Here is a 19,837-nt window from a genome sequence, read left to right as displayed (position 1 = left end):
TAAAAATTTGACAATGAGATGTTACATGGAGTCCACCGCTAAAGTAAATAGGCCAATGTGCCAGTTAGGGGAGGTTAATTACAGTGACAAATAGATCCTGTGCTAGTTTCCCATTGCTGTGTAATAAGTGGCCACAAACTTAGAACTTTACAACAGCACCTATTTATTTTCTCACCATTCGTAGGTGAGATGTCCAGGCACACTGTGACTGGCTTCTCTCCTCAGTGTCTCACAAGGCTAAAATCAAGCATCAGCCATCACGGGGAATATCCTTAAGGCAGGTGCCTGTCACGCTTTGAATCTCTCTCACCAGGAAGAGCTCACCTGTGTAGGTTAGCCCCACCAAGAATTATCTCCCTGTCTGAAAGTCACTTGCTTAGAGATCTTAATTATACGGGCAAATTCTGTCTTTAGCAGCAACTATATGAGTGTTTGAATAACTGCAAGAAAGCGTATGTGTATCACCAGGGCCGTCAGAATTCTGCCCACCACAGACCCCTAAATGCATCATGGGACAAACCGAACAAAAGACACCTCCTCCTCGCACAACATTCCGAGGAGTGGGGTTAGCCCATTTCCAGGTCAGCCAAGGGCCTGGACCCACGGGGCCTCTGCCATCTTCTACGTGTGGCTTCCAAGATCTTCCTGACCGTGACAGCAGCCAGCAGAAGGGGTCACATGTGGAGGAGCATGATAGGAAAGGTCTTTATGGACCAGGCCTGAGAGCCACATGTGTAGCCACAAAATCACAATTGGAGAAGCTTGAGGTTTGGTGTGTTGTGTGTGTGTGTGTGCGCCCATGTGCACATGTCCGTGTGGACAAGAAAAGTGGACATTCATTTCTACCTTTTATTTTGAACTTGAAGCCTAGCAGCATGATGTCAAAATGAAATTAGGTCTTTGCCCAAGGGGATGTCACTCCGAGCCTTCTCTCTGTGTCTGCTAGACCCGTACATTGTACCTGTGTAGAATGGTCATCGCTAAGTATGGTTGAGAGAGGAAGTGCCTTGAAAGTCATGAGCTGTTTAAGGAACTGGACTGAAAAACTTAAAAAGAGGCAGTAATTCAGAGCAAATGAGGGTAAAGGTGAGCGTGGTAGGTACATTTGAACCAAGTTGTCAGTGAGGTCTGAGAGCAAATGAGAGTGGGGAGGGGACAGGAGAACTGGAGCCACGGCTCAGGTGGGCCCTGCACCACTGGAGTTGTGTTCAGTTACAGGGGATAGAAAACTCAATGAAGAGTGGCTTAAACTCACAGGTGCCTATTTATCTCCAGGGAGGGATTTCCCAGGAGTCAGTTCAAGGGCTAGCGCGTGCCTTTGCAGTGTAATTGATGCGCCATCTTTCTGGCTGGCAAAGCTTCTCTTTGGTCCTCGTGGTTTCAAGATGGAAGCTCTATTTAGGGAAAGGACTGTTGGAGTCGGGATGTTCGAGGAATACACTGGGAAGGTGGAGGAAGTGATCAGGGTGGAAGGGATGGCTTTGAGGTATTAATAATGACAAAGTCTACCATGGTGTGATTCCACAGGTATCTGAGGTAGGGTGGCGGATAAGACCCTTGGACGGGAAGAATTCAAGAAACGGAGAGTCAGGATGTTGAGATCATCCACATCTATAGTATAATGAAATCTCCAAAAATTAAGACAGAAATGGTATTATTTTTTAATTAACGATCACTCCCTCTTCCCCATCACACATCCATACGACCTTCCACTGCCCTCGGGTTGGGCGTAGGAGGACAAATTCCTTGGTGCAGTTGCTATAGCGCACCATGAGTCTTGCTTTTCTTTGTACTCTGCGTCCTCCTGGTCTCCTCTAGAGACCTCTAGAGACACACCGCCCTTGTTGGTGGGACAGGCGACCTTTAGCCTGGGAACCCTCCGTTGCTTTGGCTCCTGGGGACTAAAGGACTCCAACGGAAGGCCATTCTCCTGCCGATCCCCCACCCTGTGGGGCACACTCTCAACTTTCCTCCTAACGAATCCTAGGATCGCTTTTGAGACACTACGTTATTACCTTCTTTCCTCCTTCCCTTCACTCCCTAGAGGACCAAACAGCCTGACCTCAGCTGCCTGATCCGCTCTTGGGGCTCAAAATATATCAAAATCTCAAAAGCCAAAGCATAAGACAAAAACTAGAAAGATGGTTTTGCTGACTGTGTAGGAAGCTACTCACTTCCCTGCTGCTGGCTCTTTCATTGGCTTGGAAACAATTTTCAATTTAGTTACCTCTCACCTAAAAGACTTCCGTTGCCTTAGAGATTTATCTTGAGAAAAAATTCTTTCTTTCTTTGAATGTCTCATTGTTAGTACATTCTGGAAATAATCCTCTCCCCGTAGGATACAAAATTGGGGCTCAGGCTTTAGCCAGGAATAGAAAAATTCCGCTAAGCCTCTCCCTTTAGCAGAGGAAAAAGCAGATAGGAACAGCTCTCCTCCCACATCCCCAGATCTCTGCAGACGGCTTTGGCATCTGCAAAGTAAAACTCAGCCCTGTCGTGTTGCTGTCTCCACAGCTGCCTCCCAGCTGAGGGAAAGACCACCCAATACATCCTACTGATGTGGACATTATTCCAACACCAAATTGTTGAGGTCTTTAGAGCATAGCTGCTCCTCCTGCGGCCATCTCCTTAGAAGTTTAGGAAAATAGAACAGGTCTCCCTACTTTCCCCCAGTAGTGGCGTTTCTTTCCATTATTTTATGCCCCAATAGGATTCATTCCTTCACTGTTGACCAGCTGGATCTCTGGGCTCCAGCAAAGGGGCCTGATATAATTTCATTATGAAACAGCATCTGATTTCAGCTGATTCCATTCACTTCTGACCTGGAGGTTAAGCATTTCAAAAGATCTGGTTTTCTTCCTTCTGCCTCCTCTTGAAATTCCCTGTTTGGATTTGCTCGGCCGCCTCCACTCTCCTGGGCTCATAACTCTCACTGTTGGGGAGGTTCCCTCCCGACTACCTTGGGTGTCAGTTTCTATGAACAAGAAGGGACAAGATTGGGTGACAGCCTACACCTGTGTCATCTTGCATCCTCAGAGGAAAGAAGGGGGACATACTTACCAGAGTCCATAAATGCATAATCAGTAGGACTTTGTCATGTCCATGTGGTGGGCGAGAGCCAAAGTGTACAGTCCTCAGAGCTTGCAGAGACCCCGACCGGCTTGCCTCTCCCTCTCTCCCTTCCTTTTCTTTTAACATCTAGAGAGTTGTTCTGCCACATCATATGCAATTTACAGCAGACGGGCAGCCTGTCCACCTGTGTGTGCGTAATTGTGCATACCTGTGTGTGTGTACCTGTGTGTGATGGATGGCAGTGGTAGTGGGTATTGACAGAACGCTTAAAAGCTGTGGGGAGGGGGTATGCAGATTACAGATACTATAAGGTGACTGCATCGCAAGAAACTGAGGTGACTTTCACAGTGAGAGGGATACACTCAGCTCAGAAGCTGTGAGCTCTCACTCATCAAAGGCTAGAATGGCCTCTCTGAAACACAGCTGTGTAAACTTCAACAGGCTGGAGTCCAGATGGGAATAATCCTTACCTCTTCCTCAGCCCCTCAGGATGTGTCTCTGACATTATTGGTACTCGGTAAATATTTAATAACAGAATGCCTGGCGAGGTGTGTAAAAGGACCGCGGATGAAACCATTAACGTGCAGTGATGCCGTACCTGAGCTGACAGTGGGATGGCCACCCCAAGCCTCTTAAATGATCTTGTGCAAGTGAAGACGACACCCAGGACCAGGGGGGTGGGGCAGAGAGAGGGTGTGTGTTGAATGGGCAGGTCTGCCTTGGGATGTTTCCAGGAACGTACACCATGGAAGTATAAAATGTTGGGGTATAAAAGAGAGGGCGCATTCAGAGAACCAGACAAGCCGGTGCCCCTTTGGGTGATGTCGTAGGGAACTTATGCAGGTGGGCGGACCACCTGAGAACAGCCAGCAGTGTGGGAAAGCAAGGAAGATGATTCAGAAAAGGCAGGCAGTGAATCCGAAGTGTTGATCACAAAGGCAGAGGAATGGGTCCAACGGCAACAATGCGATTTGAGAAGAAATAACCCAAAGATGGAAAACGGGACATTCTTTGTGCATACCCAGCGTGGCTGCCACCAGCCATAGGTGTCTCTGGAGCCCTTGAAGGGTGGCGCGTCCCAGCTGAGGTGTGTGGTGAGTGTGGAGCACACCAGATCACAAACCCTTAGTGTGGAAAAGGAGAATGTAAGATAGCACATTAATATGTTGATATCAATTGCATGTGATATAATTATGTGATTATCATGTGGATATATTCAGTTTTTAAACACATTAAATTAATTGCACTTGCTTATTTTTACTTGTTTTCTTTTTGTTGGAGTATAGATGACTTACAATGGTGTGTTAGTTTCTGCTGTACAGCAAAGTGAATCAGTTATACATATACATATATCCACTCTTTTTTAGATTCTTTTCCCATACAGGTCATTACAGAGTATTGAGTAGAGTTCCCTGTGCTATACAGTAGGTCCTTGTTAGTCATCTATTTTCTGTATAGTAGTGTGTTTATGTCAGTCTGTCTCCTCATTTATCCCACCCCTCCTTTCCCGCTTGGTAACCATAAGTTTGCTTTCTACATCTGTGACTCTACTTCTGTTTTGTAAATAAGTTCATTTGTACCATTTTTTTTTAGATTCCACATATAAGCAATATAATATTTTACTTTTTCTTGAACTAAAAATATTACTTCAAAAGTAGAAATTTGGGCTTCCCCGGTGGCTCAGTGGTTGAGAGTCCGCCTGGTGATGCAGGGGACACGGGTTCGTGCCTCGGTCCGGGAAGATCCCACATGCCGCGGAGCGGCTGGGCCATGGCCACTGAGCCTGTGCGTCCGGAGCCTGTGCTCCGCAACGGGAGAGGCCACAACAGGGAGAGGCCCGTGTACCGCAAAAAACAAAACAAACAAACAAAAAAAAGTAGAAATTTGTAAATTGTATGTGTAGCTCACGTTATATTTCTCTTTGCTAGCCCTGCTCTAGATGCACTTGCAGCAGAGCTTAGGGAGAGGGGAAGAGGAAGGGTGGGGAGAGAATGTCATGGGAGTAGCAGTCGCACTGGGCTTGGGGTGAGCTTCCTGCTGTGGGCCGTTGAGCAAGTTACCTCATCTCGGTGAGCCTCAGTTTCTGCACCTATAACACGGCGCTTGCTGACGATGTCAGTTTCATGGTGTTGCTGTTACACCTGAGTAGGAAACCATGCAGAGCCTCTCACAGGACACCGTGCATACAGCACAGGGTCCTCAAATAGCGGTTCCTATCCTCCCAGAGTAACACATCAGAGCATCCAGAGGCGGCAAGGCGGAGCTGAGATAAAGGTTAGCAAACTCTGAATGTGTCTCGACTTTCTCCATGTCCTGGTTTTGCAGCGGACTGGGCTAGAGAAGAGAGGAAAGTCCATTGGAGAAACCAAACGGAGGCAAGAAAGGACTTCCACCAGCCCACGATGACAAAGCCAGTGTACCTTGTTTGGAAGGAGATGGCAACACAGAAAGGGTCCTGAGAGTTAGCAGGAGAGCTCAGGAGGGCCCTGTCCAGTATTGCTAAAGGCTGCTCTCTCATGTACTTGGATTAAGCAGATACTTTTGCTTCTGTTAGGTAAAGCAGCGTGGTTTTCTAGTTCTGTACAATTTTGGAAAACTGCTTTGAGTTCGACACAGCCTTGGCAAACTCTGGCATTAATAAACGCCCCAAACAGCTGTTAGCATCCCCGAAAAAGACAGCAAAACCTGTGCTTGTTGTTCAGCTCAAAGACTCACAGGAGGAGAAGAACCCATGTACTTGCTGCTAATAAATAAGAGACATCACCTCTCAGAGAATGTCCCGCGATCCTGGTGGGGCTCGGCGGCAGCAAAGGTGAATTCTTTCGGAGGCCCCTGGTGGTGACTGGACACTTCCTAATTAAAGGCAACTGAAGCCAGAGAACACTGATGGATGAGAAATCCATCATCCAATTCCGACCTGTCAGATTCACAGTTCAAGAATGGTCAATATGTCTTCTTTCATTAGTCTCAACGAGGGGAAAGGAAAATAGGTGTCTGGCTAACTTAGGACAGCAGATAATCACCAAATTACTCCAGGCGGTGTCCCGAAAACCACTAGTCTGGAAAGAGTTCACGAGACCTGCTTCTCATGCAGTGGCACCCGGGACTTGGTCCATCCCCCCAGGAACATCAGTTTCTTATTTATAAAATGGAGATTATCAGCGCATCAAAGGACCTCCTCAAACCAGTTCTCTTATCTTATGGGAAAAAGAAGGCCCCCAAAGTCATTCTGTAAATGACTGGAGGGCATCGTGAATTGCCCTGAGCTTTCAGGGACCCCTCTCCTCTGGGTGGCAAATAGACCACAGCGATGGTTTCATCAACCCAAGCCGAGGAAAGGCCGACCGCCTGAAAGGTGCACAAAAAGACACACCACATGCATTGAACATGGCCCACCGCGTGTATCCTTCACTGTGCGCCTTAGGCATAAAGAAAATTCCAGAATACACCTCCTTTCTCACTCGCAGCATGTTCTCGTGGGGAAATGGGGCTCGGCGTTAATAATCAGTTGTCTTATTAAATTGTCCTCTTCCCTGCCCCATCACCCAAATGGGCAGAGAATTCCAAGTCAGCTGAATCATTTCACCACTGAGTGAAGCCACGTAATAAGTGTGGGCTTTCTACTGGCAAACCTAACTAATCTTGTCGCATTGAGAAGGAGGCAGTGCTTTTAGCCAGAGTGTAAACATGGTGCTTTAGTAGCCAATGTGTTGAAAGGAAGGAAGAAAGGGAGGCAGGGAGGAAAGAAGGGAGGGAGGAAAGGCAGTTTCAGCTTGGCAGCTCGGACGACTCAGACGTAACTCGCTTCTCCCACAGGTCTGTGACACCTGGTTGGGATACTTTTCCCCAAGACTCCCAAGCGGTTAGGTTCATGCCATTCTTCCTCTGTGTTGCATTTTCTCTCTTAAGGCACAGACAGGCCTGTGCGACATCCTTACTGACCTCAAAACCCAAAATTATAGAAAAGGAGTCTAATTAGAAAACACTACATGTGAATATTCCCCACACTTCTCCAAACCCAGTTTTTAAGTCTTCCCTTCACTTCCAGTGGCTTGAGAGGTAGGGCCTTCTCCACCATCTGATTGGTTCTTTGGCCTCTGCCACGTGCTGCCAACGAGATGCACAGGGCTCTGGGCTTGTCCAGAGCCCCGGCCCTTTGGGGTCTGCAGGCAGCACGCGCTTCCTTGGTACAGCATCCTCGTGGGGCTCGGGTCCCTGGATGATTCCTAACTCTGCAGCTCACACACTCGTGAGGGCAAACTGTGGTTCTTTTCTCCCTACGTCTTCTTTGCTCTCCTGGGATGGTGACAACGTGACTTTTCTATGGCTTTTATCAGCCAGATGAAGAGGACTCTTCCACCTCCAAACACTCGTGAGATCCTCTTTCCCAGTCACCAATATACTGAGTCCTGCCCCCTTCACCAGCCACATCTGTCCCGTGGTGAGCTGGCAGTGGCTCCACCTGGCTCACAAGAGTCAACCATGCATGTCTCTTTATTTATTTTTTTTTTTTGCCATGTGGGATCTTAGTTCTCTGACCAGGGATCGAACCTGTGCCCCCTGCAGTAGAAGCACAGCGTCCTAACCACTGGACCACCAGGGAATTCCCCCATGCACATCTTTTCCCGACTTCACCATCACGGAGGTGGCCTAACATTGGCCGTGGGGGTGATATTTATACCATGGAAATCGGCAAATGCTGCACATCAGGACTTCCCCTGCACCCAGAGTGTCGGTTACTAAACATCTACCAGCTCATCATTGTGTCCACGTATTGGCATCACCACCTCAAACTCAACAGACATCCCCAAAACCACCTGCCCACTTCCATTTTTCTTAAAGATGGGTTTCTTCCCCAAAAAAGTTAGACCTAAATTGAATGTTTCAAAATATCATCCTATTGTTGAAAAAGTTTAACAGTTCTTAGCAGTAACATCCCCCCTTTTTGAACGAAGGCATAAGCAGAATAAATGTGTCTGCATGTGTCTGTATGCATGTACATATGTATTTACATGTGTATCTAAAGCAGGGAAAAACAGGTCATGCTTGATTAAAGCATAACATAAGGTAGCAGATGGGTCGGGGGAGACCTGAGGATGGAGCGCCCCGTGCTTACCGTGTCCTCATTTCAGTTTCCTCAAAGAAACAACAGACTCTCTAGGTCACATTTTGAGAAATGGGAACTGCTTATTTTTTTGATCGTCTATATTGAGGTATCATTTGCATACTAAAAATCACCATTTTTTAAAACTTTTTATTTAAAAATAACTTTAGACTTACAGAAAGATCTGCAAACATAGCACAGAGAATTCCCACATATGTTTCACCTAGCTTTCCCTAATGGTAACCTCTCCTATAACCAGAATACAGTTATCAAAACCAGGAAACTAACACTGGTATGGTACTATTAACTAACTACAGAACTTATTCAAATTTGACCAGCTTTTCGTTTTCTAGTCCAACCCAGGACCCCACATTGCATTTAGTTGTATGTCTCTTTAGTTGCTTTCGATCCATGACACATCCTTAGTCTTTCTTCATGACCTAATTTTGAAGAGTCCTAATTTTGAAGAGTCCAGGCCAGTTTGAGTTTGTGTCCTGTTTTCTCATGATTTGGTTGAGGTTATACCTGTTCAGGTGAAGTACCCCTGTGACCTGGTGCTCTTTTCAGCATGTCCCATGGTGGGGGGGTGGGGATGACATTGGTATGTTTTATTACTGGTGATGTAACCTTCATCACTTAATGCTTCTGAGATCCATCCCTGTAGTCGTGTGTATGGGTTGTGTACAGAGGGAGTTTATCCCATGTTATTGCCAGGTAGAAGCCCATTGTACAGATGTACCACCATTTTTATCCAACCACATCTGGGTTGTTTCCAGATTAGGGCTCTTATGAAGAAAGCTGCTATGAACATCCATGTACAAGAGTTATTTAGTGTCTACAGATGGTCTCATTTCTCTTGGGTAAATACCTGGGTGTGGTATGTAAGTGTATGTTCATCTTTTAACATTTTCCCAACATGCGTGTACCTTTTTGTATTCCCACCAGCGATGTATGAGAGTTCCTGCCTTCCCACCAACACTCGATACTGCTGGTCTTTTAAATTTCAACCATTCTAGTGAGTGTGTAGAGGTATCTCATTGTGGTATTTACTTGCATTTCCCTAATGACTATTAATGTTGAGCATCTTTTTTTTTAACTTTATGAAATTAAAGATTCGTTATTATTTTTTTATAAATTTATTTTATTTTTTGGCTGCATTGAGTCTTTGTTGCTGTGCACGGGCTTTCTCTAGTTGCGGCAAGCAGGGGCTACTCTTCATTGCAGTGCGCGGGCTTCTCATTGCGGTGGCTTCTCTTGTCATGGAGCACGGGCTTTAGGCGCATGGGCTTCAGTAGTTGTGGCACGGGGGATCAGTAGTTGTAGCTCGCAGACTCTAGAGCACAGGCTCAGTAGTTGTGTCACACGGGCTCAGTTGCTCTGCGGCATGTGGGATCTTCCCGGACCAGGGCTCGAACTCATGTACCCTGCATTGGCAGGCGGATTCTTAACCACTGCGCCACCAGGGAAGTCCTGTTGAGCATCTTTTAATGAGCTTATTTCTCATTCATTTATGTTCTTTAAGTGTATGCTCGAATATTTTACATGTTTTTAATTGTGTTGTTTGTCTCCTTATTTTTGAGTTCTAAACGTTCTTTATATATGTTGAATACAAGTACTTTATATATATATATTTTGCAACTTTTTCCCCAGTCTGTGGCCTTCCTTTTCTTAACAGTGTCTTTGAAGAGCAAAGTTTTGTTGTTTTCTTAAATTTTATTTTGATGTGGTCCATTTTATCAATATTTTTCTTTCCTGGTTTTCCTTAAAAGTTGAGTGTTCTATCTAATAAATTTTTGTGTAACCCAGGGTCCCAAAGTTTTCTTCTACACTTTTGTCTTGAATGAGTTTCAAGTGGCAGTAGCTTCTGGTGGTGTTTTTTTTTTTCTTTCAGTTTCTCTGCCTACTTCCTTAACTCTTAATTTAGAAGCCAATCCTCTTCCAATAGTTGAGTGCATGAAGAATCATTAATTTGGCCAGTGAAGGAGTGCTTGTAATACTCATGGCAAATTTGATTCTTTTGTTCCGTAAATGCTCACGGGTTGGTTCAGTGGGGCACCTGCTACTCGCGCTCTTTGCTTCCAAAGCAAACCCGGAGGCAAGGACCAGGCTGAAGACTGTGGTGGACTGGCAGACATTTAACAGTTGGCTCTCCTGGGGAAAAAAAGCTGTGGTTTGTAGCGTTTGCTCATTTCCATGGTGTAAATACCTACACCGTGACCAATTTTAAGCTACCAATACATCAGTGAACTTACAACACTGCTGAAAGTTTAATAACTGGCCCTTGTGAGCTGACACGAGCCTGCTTCAGCACACCGCCGGCTGCAGGAAGTTTATTTGAGGTGAAGCCCTGGAAGCAGAAGCGAGGGAGTGGAGAGGGGAGACGAGACAGGGAAAGGAGGGGAGCCAACCAAGGGGGTATGAAAGAGCTGGTTGACACGGTGAGCAGCTGGGCTTAATCCCACTGTGGATCTTGGGGGAGCAGCGTAGACCCGACTCAGAATTGTTCAGTTGGGGCTGAGCAGGCTGTGAGTGGGGGTGGCGACCCCGACTCCTGTCTCTTGTTGATGGTTGTGCCGTTGTTATCCTGGGCACCTTCAGGCAGCTCTGCCCATGGGCTGAGGAAAGCTCTCTAGCACTGGAGGTGGCCTCAGGCAGAAACGCACGGAGCCACTGGCCCCAGGTGAGGTAGGAAGCCATCCTGGGTAGGAAGCTGCCAGGGTGTCTTAAGTTTTCCAAGGGGCATCAACAGCACCTGCTCCACGTACCACACGCTTCTTTACACACTGGATTACCACTAGTAAACAACCCCCTGGGTCCCTCTAGGTCCACGGTCAAAGGCACCTTGTTTGGTGCAAACTAGCTGATGAAATACAATGGAGGAGAGGTGCTTTCCGCGTCCATTAGGTAATGCTTTCTCTATCAGCTCCTATCAGTAGATTCAAAGTGCCCACCTGACCAGACCCAGGGACACTGGCATTCCCTACAGGAGCCATGACGTTTATTTTTCTTCCTTTCAATTAGTAGATTTTGTTTTCTTCAAAGAAAGGGCAAGGGAAAATTACTTCTTTGTCAGTTCTTAAAAAGACAGGTAATGGAAGTATGAGGAATAGAATCCAATCAAATAATTCCCTCATCCAGGCCACTTAATACCTGGAATTGTATCTGGGGTGGGTGTGGGGATGTTTTACGAACCAGAACACAAGTCACATTCAAATATTTTCTGATGTCCAAAATGCTTCACTTGTGGTAAGATCTTGAGCTTGGGAACGCGGTCTGCATTCCTGAGGCTGTCCCACTGACCTGGCCTTGTTGGCTGTCTGACCTAACGTTTCTGTGGTTTTCTCTGTAGATCAGAGACAATCTTATCATGACAAACAGTAAGATATTTTCTTAAATGCAAAAGTCCCGTCTTTCTTGGGGCAAGAGGAAGTTGTTTGTGGCTCTGTCTTCTCTGCCGTGGAAACTTCCCACAGACGGGGAACAGATGGGCCTCGATTTCCACACCATCTGCTTTTCAGTTGTAATTAACATCGGATCCAGGGGTGGGTTGGATTTCACCATTGCGTTGGCCATCCCCGTTGACCGCTGGGGAATCCTAAATCCCGTGTTTGTTGGAATATGAAACTTGGGTTGCGTTTCCGTGGATAGGCAGCAGCTCTTATGAGAGGAGGAAGGAAAAGGAAACCCTTCCTGAGTGCCTGCTTCCATTTAAGTGGCCCCCAGATACGGTTGAAGAGAGGAAGATGCCTGCTCATCTTGCCTTGTGTCTGTGTAAAGAACAAAGTGTGAATGAGTCCATTTCAGTTCAGTTGGTTCCACTTTTCTTACAAGTTAATTGAAATAATCATGACCCTGGCAACAGTAATATTATCCAGCATTTATTGAAGGCTTGCAGCATTCCAGCTACGATGCTAAGAATTTTGCATGCATTATCTAGTTTCCAAACCACCATATGAGGTAGGTACTGTTATCTTTCCCATTAAAGACAAGGAAAACTGAAACCTTAATGAAATTGAAATCCTCACCTTGGGTCACACAGCTGAGATACGGACCAGCCTATCTGATTCCTGCTTCATAACCGCGGTTCCTCACAGCCTCCACCAACTTCTTTACCCGGAGGGAGCACAGGAGCAACCGGCCAGCAGCTATCTTCCATTCCTGCTTTGTAGGTTCCAGGAGAGAATGCAAAAACTCAAAGCTGCCACTGTTCTCCAGTCCCTTTATAGCCTCAGGGGAACTTCTCTCTCTGGTACTCCAGCGTGCTTTACCCCATGCCTTGGGTTTTTAGTTGCAGCTCTGCATCTTGCTTTTTCTGAGCCCTGGGGGAGGTGAGTGAAAACATGATTCAATTTTACCTCTCTGCCTTGAAGCCCCAGCTCCTAACGTTCGTGTCAGCATCTACAAACTGCAGCAGAAGTCGGGCCCCTTCTCATTATCAGTGGTATTGTTCCTCCAGCAATGGGGAGGATTTTTAGCAGAACATCTGAGAGCATCTCTGTTTTGACACCTGATGCTTTCTTTTTTTTTTTTTTTTTTTTCTTTTTGCGGTACGCGGGCCCCTCACTGCTGTGGCCTCTCCCGTTGCGGAGCGCAGGCTCCGGACACGCAGGCTCAGCGGCCATGGCTCACGGGCCCAGCCGCTCTGCGGCATGTGGGATCTTCCCGGACCGGGGCACGAACCCGCGTCCCCTGCATTGGCAGGCGGACTCTCAACCACTGCGCCACCAGGGAAGCCCAAGCCCTGATGCTTTCTAAGGGCACACCACATGAATAGAACACAAGAAGGATACCCAGGACCAGCAGTCATTCGTGCTGTTGTCCAGGTACAAAGGATTCCTTGGAATACCCTGCACGTCAGCCCAGGGGAAGGACCCTCTGTGCCCAGCTAAGCTAATTGTCTGGCAAGAGAGGTTTTGAACCTCCTAGATAAAAGTCCATAGTAATCACCTGGGAGTGATTTTAGTGGCTTGTCATTGAAGTGTGAAACTGAAGTACTGTCATAGGAAGCTTTGGTCCGGCTTCATTAACTGCACTAGACCTTAAGCGAAACGAAGGCCAGAGTTTAAGCCCCACTTAGACACACAGCCCCAGACTGGACCCCTACCCACAGCCATCCAGCCAGTTGACGCTTTATACCAATCACAAGCGGGACGACCCAGGGTCACCCTCCACCACTAATGGGAAATCTCCTTCCACTCCCGGAGCACATGATCCTGGGTCAGTTCTGATAAGAGGACACAGTAAAGACACGCAGTTAAGGAAGTGGTTCCAACCTGGCACATCACCATGGCTTTCAGCTGGGTGCCCAAAGCTAGATTGTGGGGTGGCCACCTGAACACCTTCTCAAGTCACTGACCTACCAAGAGCACTAAAACAAGATGGTGCCGCGTAACTCAGGTTCCCGCACAACGCAACTGAAGACAGAGAAGCTGATTCCCTCCACCTGAAGCAAACAGCCACCTATAATAGAAATAAAACAGATCTTCCTGCTTTTTGCTACTGCCAGCCTATTTCTATCACATGTACTTTGCAAGCACTCACATCATCCCACCGACTGAAATTTTATTATTTTTTAAATTTTAGTGAAGTATAGTTGACTTACAATGTTGTGTTAATTTGCTGTACGGCAAAGTGATTCAGTTATACATATATATTTATATATTCTTTTTTTAATATTCTTTTCTATTATGGTTTATCCCAGGATATTGAATATAGTTCCCTGTGCTATACAGTAGGACCTTGTTGTTTATCCATCCTATACATAATACTTTGTATCTGCTAATCCAAAACTCCCAATCCATCCCTGCCCCACCACAGTTCTTCCTTGGCAACCACAAGTCTTTTCTCTACATCTGTGAATCGTTTCTGTTTCTTAGATAAGTTCATTTGTATCATATTTTAGATTCCACATATAAATGGTATCATATGGTATTTGTCTTCCTCTGTCTGACTTACCTTCTCTTAGTATGATCATCTCTAGGTCCAACCATGTTTGCTGCAAATGGCATTATTTCGTTCTCTTTTACGTCTGAGTAGTATTCCATTGTATATAGGTACCATATCTTCTTTATCCATTCATCCATTCAATGGGCATTTAGGTTGTTTCCATGTCTTGGCTGTTGTAAATAGTGTCACCAGCTGAAATTTTAAAGTTGAACAATGCCTAATGTGTTTTACTACCTAAATATTGGATGTTAAAACTTTGAATTTACCAACAAGAAGTTGCCTACTTAAGAGTAATCCTTTTGCAAAAGAAACTTGAAAGAGGATAGCAATTACGGAAAAAATGGGGGAAGATTTTGCAGAATACTTTTCAGAATATTGACTATGCCTGAACCAGTGGAAATGCATTAGCAAGAGGCTTGATTTCTATACACATTTTTTTATTAATGGAAGATGGGTTTCTCCTCCCCTCTCCACTAAATAAATGTTGAGTAAATATTTAAAGAGCATGGGTTTGAAGAGGCGCCAGGTGATAAGCCCACCCGAAGCACCCGTGTCTCGGGCCAACTCTGTTTTTGGAAGTCCTGGTTGCCTGCCCAGGATTTGCCTGCCATCCACTGTTTGATGTTATCTGGTAGCTGTGGTGCCCACCAGTTCCCAAGACTGTGTTTGGACAGAGAATAACAAAAAAATGACAGAAGGACAAGAATGCAAATATCTTGATAACTTTAACCAGCCTGGTATCTTTCAAAGGCTCCGCATTGCACAATAAGCTTAGCTCTGACTCTGGCATGGAAATTCCTGCTGTATTGTGGTTTGCCTCGAAAGGCTCGGCTTGGGTTACTAATAAAAACTTTAAGGCAAGAAGCAGGTTTCTCACCAACCTTGAAGTGAAGAGTTCCAGCATCTTGCAGATAGTTGAGTAAATGTTGGAATTTCAAAGTCCTCCAGAAAAGAGCATTCAGACCACATCTCTTCTCTTGCTGCTGAAAGCAATTTGGGTTCAAACCATGACTGGCTTGGGTTGGAGTCATACAAACGGGGTTGAAGTCCACTTTCTGTTTTGTATTGGTGCTGTGACCTTGGGCATAGATTCTCTCTGCCTCAATTTCCTGTCTGAAAAGTGGGGATAACAGCAGAACCTACCTCATGGGCTAGTTGAGAGGATTAAGTTTTAAAGCAGTTCTGTGCTTAGTCATATGGTCAGTATGCTCAGTGGTCATGTGCTCAATGGTCAATATTCAAAAACTGTTAGCTGTCATCAGCAGCAGCATCATTATCTTTCTCATCATCACCACCATCATTATCATTGTCCTCCTCATCATTACATCACAGTCACTATCATCAGCAGCAGCAGCCTCCCCATCACCATCACCGTCATCGTCATCATCACCATTCTCACCACCACCACCATCATCATCATCACTGTCATCATCATCATCACCATCCCCACCACCACCACCACCACCATCATCATCATTGCCATCCTCCCCATCACCATCATCATCACCATCCCCACTAACACCGTCATCATCACCATCCTCACCACCAGCACCACCACCACCACCATCACCGTCATCATCACCATCCACCCCGTCACCATCACCATCATCATCATCACCACCATCCTCACCACCACCACCACCACCACCACCACCACCACCATCCTCTCTATCACCATCACCGTCACCATCATCATCCACCCCATCACCACCACCACCATCACCATCACCATATCATCATCCTCACCATCACTATCATCACCATCACCATCTTCATCATTGTCCCCATCGTCATCCCATCAACATCAACGTCATCACCATAACAACCACCATCACACCATCAAAAACACCTTCATCATCACCATCATCATAAGGTTTTTTCAGTAGAGTCAACAGTGATTCCTGATCATCACAGATGGTCTGCACCTGTGCATCCAGATATCTCAGCCTAGAGTACAGGAGCCTCTCCAGACTGACCTTTGCCTATTTCTGCAGCCTCATGTGTCTCTGCTTCCTCACTCACAATCTGCACTCCAGCCATAGTAAATAATCTGTAGTTTTCAGCACAAACCATGTTAATTTATGACACCATGTTTTAGTCATCCTGTTCCCTTGCCTAGTCAATTCTGTCCTGGTTTCTTTGCTTGTCTAACTCATGTTCATCTTCTCAGATGTGATATAAGCATCAACTCCTCCAGATAGCCTTACCACACCCTTTCCCTCACTCTCTGAAACCTAGGTTCCGTACCCTTCCTTTAAGCTCACAGAGAATCCAGTGAAGAGCTCTGTGTTTAGCTTTCATACCAAATACTGTGCTGAGGGACTTCCCTGGTGGCTCAGTGGTTAAGAATTCTCTTGCCAATGCAGCGGACACGGGTTTGATGCCTGGTCCCGGAAGATCCCACATGCCGCAGAGCAACTAAGCCCGTGCGCCACAACTACTGATCTTGTGCTCTAGAGCCCGAGAGCCACAGCTACTGAGCCTACGCGCCAGAACTACTGAAGCCCACGTGCCTAGAGCCTGTGCTCCACAACAAGAGAAGCCATCACAATGAAAAGCCCACACACTACAACGAAGAGTACCCCCCACTCGCTGCAAGTAGAGAAAGCCCGTGCGCAGCAACAAAGACCAAACGCAGCCAAAAAAAAAAATAATAATAAAATAAATTTATTTTAAAAATGCTGTGCTTACATATTTAGCAGACACGTTGGTGTTCCATTTTCCTGATCAAAGAATTGGGCAGTTGGACCCGACCTGAGGTCACAGTGCTGACAGTTGACAGGTTTCGTGTGGTTGGCTGAGTGCTTTACAATTGTTGAATTCAACCATTCATTCAGGAAGTATTTATTGAGCACATACTGTGTGCTAGCCCTGTTCTGGGCACTAGGGATACATCAGAGGACAAGACAGACAAAGACCCCTGTCCTTGTGAAGCTCACATTCTAAGGAAGGAGACATCCAATAAAATAAGCATCATAATAAGAATTATCTGGTGTTCTAGAAGATGATCTGGGTAATGGAAAAATAGAGGAGGTGGAGCAGGGTCAGAAGCAGGAGTGGGGGCATGGGGCGTGCAGGAGAGGCACATTGAAGGATCAGTGGGCTCCACAAGGGTGAGGTTTGAACAAAGTCTGAAGGAAACGAGGGACGGAGCCACGTGGACAGCTGTGGAGAGAGTGGAGCAGGCAGAGAGAACAGCCAGTGCAGGGGTCCGGAGGCAGAGCCAGCCGAGCTCATTCAGGGAACAGCCAGGAGACCTGTGTGCCTGGAGCAGAATCAGCAAAGGGAGAGTCGGGGCGGCAGAGCGTCTGTCCTCATTACTCAACATCAAGAGATGTTACCTGAGTCCAGATGTGCAGCTTCTCTCTTGGCAGAGCAGAAGCTCTGGCCATACTAAGCACATGTTCTCATGCAACGTTGGTCAGGGCAGAGCACAGCCTGCCCACCTGAGATGGGCGTCCGCCGTCCAGTGAGCCACAGACCCTGCCCCATCCATGTGTCTCATCTCCACACCCTGCGGGCCCCTGTGGGCAGCTGAGGCCGTGGCGCTGGGCGGTAGCCTCTGGCAAGGACGCCCAAACCCGCCACCAACTCCCTGCCCTCAGCCCTGCCTTGACTGTCCTCCTTTCCGTCTGCCCTGATCTGTGCCTGTTCCGTGTAAGCCCAGTGAAGACTTCAGCTGGCAATACTCTGAAAAGGAAGGAAGCCCACATAGATGAAAGGGAGTTTTCATTCCTGATTCTGCAAAGGAGACTCTTCCTTTGGAAAGAATGAATGGACTTCTTGAAATGTGTGCACATGCCTGTGGGGAGGGTTGCCGGGGGACCCGGGAAGCATTGCTCTTGCGCTGTCATACTTGTCTCCCGTCCTGACAGTAGGGCTTCGGGGGGATTTTATTTACTTTTTCAAAAATGAACTTATTAACCAAACCCCAAACCGTGTCTTGATCATACCACCTCACACCCAGTAGGATGGCTACTATGAAAAAAAAACCACCCAAAAAACAGAAAATAACAAGTGTTGGTGAAGACGTGGAGAAATTGGAACCCTGTACACAGTTGGTGGGGATGTAAAATGGTGCAGCCGCCATGGAAAATAGTATGGCAGTTCCTCAAAAACTAGAACATAGAATCACCACGTGATCCAGCAATTCCACTTCTGGGTATCTACCCCCAAAGCATTGCAAGCAGGGACTCAAACAGATATTTGCACACCATGTTCTTAGCATCATTATTCACAACAGCCACAAATGTGGAAGCCACCCAGATGTCGAGTGACAGATGAATAGATAAACAGAACGTGTGTATCCATACAAGGGGATATTACGCAGCCTTGTAAAGGTAGGACATTCTGACACCTGCTCTAACATGTATGACTCTTGAAGACATTATGCTGAGTGAGATAAGCTAGTCACAAAGGGCCAAATGCTGTAAGATTCCCCTTATATGAGGTCCCTAGAGTATTCACATTCATGGAAACACTAGGGCTACTTTCTACGAAAGTAGAAAGGTGGTTGCCAGGGGCTGGGTTGAGGGGGAATGGGGAGTTAGTGTTTAATGGGGACAGTTTCACTTTGGGATGATGAAAAAGATCTGAAGAGGGTGGTGGTGATGGTGGGACAGCAATGTGCACGCAATTAATGCCATTGATCTCTACACTTAAAAATGGTTAAAATGGTAAAGATTGTGTTGTACGTGCTTACCACAATAAAAAATTAAAATGAAATTTTTAAAAATCAAAAAATATTGAGAGATATAGGTATCTCTTTATAATATATATCTATACACACCTATATCTTTGTATCTGTATCTATATCTATCTATATGTATATAGACAGAGAGAGAGAGAAGCATGTAGTAGAGAGGTGGGTCGCTGGGTTCACATCTTGCCTCTGCCACCTAGTAGCTGTGTGACCTGAGCCAAGTTAATGAACTTGGTCCCCTCTGCGAGGAGGCGGGATTAACCCAGTGCCCCGTCCTGCAGCCGTTGTTGTGAGGGTCATTGGAGCATGTGTGTGCCCGGCCCCCAGGGAGCCCCTGTAAGGCTCACGTGGACATCAGCCCAGCTACAGAAACCTGTCCCCAGACCCTGCCTTTAGTGGATATTGAGGAGAAATGGCAGTTATCACCCCCACTCCCTTGAGAAACTGACAACCAAGCGAAATAAATGAGGTCCCCAGGGACTCTGGAAGCACTCTCAGAGTGGACCCTGTGCGAGAGGGATCTGGGGCGGGAGGAAGAGAGAGGAGAGAGAGACAGTGACCCCAGTTGTGCTGACCTCCGAGAACACCGTCAGCCACGGGCTTCATCTGGGCACCGTGAGAGGCTTCAAGTAACATAGTTACAGGGTTTATGCCAGTGAGCAGGTATATTAACATATACTCAATTCCTTTAGCATTTGAGTCCCTGCGAGAGAATCATCTTCAGGTGGAAATGGTTCCAAAGACCTTTGGATGCCAACTACAGAAGGACTAGGGGTGGAGCTAAGGGGGAGCGTTCTCATGTTCTGTTGGTCTCAGCTTTGAGAGCAATGCCCTGGCTGGGAATACACTCACCTGGGCCGGACTGCTAGTACCGGCTCCAGTGGACGTTTCCCCGGTCCAGCCTCAACACTGGCTCTATCACAATTGCAGGACACACCTCAGCAACAACCCGCAGGGAAATTTGAAAAGACAAGGTTTATTACTCACAGATCCTGGTGGGTGCACGGCATGTC

The 19,837-nt window shown here is 46.6% G+C and overlaps 1 protein-coding gene and 1 non-coding gene across 2 annotated transcripts in view; one reads left to right on the top strand and one right to left on the bottom strand.

Moving 5' to 3' along the window:
* The window catches only part of SLC24A3 (solute carrier family 24 member 3), a 460,336-nt gene that overhangs the window by 302,497 nt on the left and 138,002 nt on the right, over window positions 1-19,837 (top strand). The window lies entirely within an intron of this gene.
* On the bottom strand, window positions 7,603-7,675 carry TRNAR-UCU (transfer RNA arginine (anticodon UCU)). The gene has a single exon. It is a non-coding gene; the product is annotated as a tRNA-Arg (tRNA).

Source organism: Delphinus delphis, chromosome 15 (genome assembly GCF_949987515.2).
Source record: "Delphinus delphis chromosome 15, mDelDel1.2, whole genome shotgun sequence".
In the NCBI taxonomy this organism is placed as follows: domain Eukaryota; kingdom Metazoa; phylum Chordata; class Mammalia; order Artiodactyla; family Delphinidae; genus Delphinus; species Delphinus delphis.
The sequence above is the reverse complement of the archived record's forward strand: the minus strand, read 5'-3'. Positions and strand labels throughout refer to the sequence as shown.